Raw genomic sequence first — 2,625 nt, 5'->3', positions numbered from 1 at the left:
TTTTAAAAAAAAAAAAAAAAAAAAAAAAAAAAAAAAAAAAAAAATCACATGCCAATATTTCTTTATATTTTTATGAGCAAAAATCATTTGGCAAAGCTTGATAGAAATATTTAGATGTCAAGGAATAATAAACCTGACAACTGGAACCGAGTGTCCAACTCAAGTACAGGGTCTATTGCTCGGACTTTGGCCTCTGTATTTCTCAAAATGGACAGGACGGCACTGATTATTAACCTTATCACATGCCACAATCACTTCCCGGTTGTCAGGTTGTACATTCATCCTATTCATACTGCAATTTTGGTCAGATATGACATCATACACTTGCATCAGTGACCTGCTGATGCACAAGTTACCTGAGGAACCCTGCAGACGCCGGCCTGACCTGCTGCAGATCTGATGGACAGCTCCCAGTCTGGCATCGATGAAGGTCTGCACCGGAGCTCTGCCACAGAGTCCTTTTCCTTGTAAATAACTTTAACGAAACCAGAAACAGATTTATTTGTCACTTCCATAATGTCTTTCACAATGAAATAATTATTTAAAAACGTTTAAGTCACCTTTTCCATTGCTGTATAGAATTTCTGTCAAAGGAGCCTTGAAGGATGTGTCTGTTGACAAATGCCCTATACTTATTCACGTGGCTCCTTCCTTGACAGGGTTGTAAGAGGGGTGATGCCAAGTCGGACCAGTCCGTGATGTTGCCATCAAACACGATTTGCCCCCCGCAAACAGGGGCTAAAGTGAAGGTGATGGCAGTCAGGAGAATGATGTTCATTTTGTCTAGAGAGAGAAAGTTTAACTGAAAATGTGATATTCAAAAATTAAAAAAAAAAATAAAATAAAAAAAAAAAAAAACTGAATATGAAATACAAAATAGGTTCGTCAGTGAAACACACGAGGTGTAGGATCAACACCAACTGCAAGTGTTGAATGAACCATTATCTCACTCGAAACTACTTTGATATAGAGAGTCTTCAGTATATCACTGGTGTAGACCGACAGTCCCACCAATCATCTGTTATTCTCAATATCTCCTAAACTAATAATTTATAAATTACATACGATCTGAAGCACTGAACATGCTTCAGGTTATTTGGAAGAGATGCACTTAATTTTATTCAGTTCTAGCTCTATTGAAACGTTCTTAGTTATAGAAAAAAAATAAATACAAATATAATAAACAATACTTTGGGTGCAGCATCTGCCCTGTCTCTTATACACATCTGTACCCACTGCAGCACCTAATGATAAGTCATATATCATTTAACACGAATACTGCGCTTCTACAGGAGCGGTCATCCAACCTCTGGCACATTTCACCATGTATCGATAATTGACAGAGAAAAGACAAACGTTTCCTGACATGTGAGAAAGTGTCGTTTTGTGGGGAGCTCACATGTGAAGCTGAGTCACTGTGGTGAGACCAAGTTCATGAAAGTGCTGGTAATACTGGTAATACTCCACAAATATACTGTATGCTGATGCATTGTACTTCAAACTAATGAATGCAGTCTCTATTTAGGCTCAACTATTCTGCAAAATCATAAAAATCCACAGAAGAGGAATTTTACTTCACATATTGGTATTTTTGTCTAATGTCCTTGTGTTGAATGTTAATCTTTTTAGTGTGTGTTTTCTATTAAAAATTAGAAGAGGGAATTGCATCAATGTAAATGAAATGTGTACAGGCAGAGCAGAGACCTGAGAACTGTTGCATTGTTTCTTTTGCTAATTTATCACATTGAGAGACTTTTTCACACAGGACGAGGTATGAACCTAGAACATGGCTGCCTGTCAACGGATCAACTGATGCATATGGATGAAGTATTCAGTGGGGTGTCATGATGGATGGTTACAACAAATGTTATTATGTAGAAGAAAAATTAAACCGTTAAGGGAAAGATAATACAAACTGTAAAGTATGTTTACTGTATGTCTGCATTAAATGTAGAATGTATGCAGTTCCTTATCACACGTCATGTGTAATAAGCAGCAACACCAGCACGCCCAAACACCATCATCAATTTGCAGTATTTATTGTGAGTTCTGCAGAACACAGAAGAAAATATCAGTTCTTCACATGAACAAAAATGAACTCAGAAAACAGCATCAGCAACCAGCTATCATTAATGATATGCGTCTTAAAGAATAAAATAATCACAGATTTCACAGATTCAAACTTTTTTTTTTTGCCAAAAGAAAGACATGACAGTAATCTTACATGAGAATAATTTTGACAGAAGGCATTTGACTGTATACATAGCAATTAAAAAAAAGGATTACAACACAGTTTGACAAAACCAATCTATGCAAAAGGATTTAATTGATACAAATTACAGAAAAATTAATTTCAAGTGGTCGAGCGAATTCTAATCCATCTGAAAACAAAACTTTGGGTTTTACATTTATGTACCAGTAGTTTAGTTTTCTTTAAGTTGTAAATGAGCTTTAGCATAAAATGTACTTCTGTCACAGCAGAAAACATTTGAATCCTAATTTAAATCACATCATTTATATATTAAAAAAAAGAAATTCTGTTATTCACAGCACATATTCATCTTGACAACATGCTCGTGGGGGCAGAAAGAATGTGTTGCTTTTAAAAAAAAAAAAAAAAAAAAA

Source organism: Seriola lalandi, unplaced genomic scaffold (assembly GCF_002814215.2).
Source record: "Seriola lalandi dorsalis isolate HSWRI2012SDOR001 ecotype SW California unplaced genomic scaffold, Sedor1 jcf7180002054549, whole genome shotgun sequence".
NCBI lineage: Eukaryota > Metazoa > Chordata > Actinopteri > Carangiformes > Carangidae > Seriola > Seriola lalandi.
Note: the sequence above shows the minus strand (reverse complement) of the source record.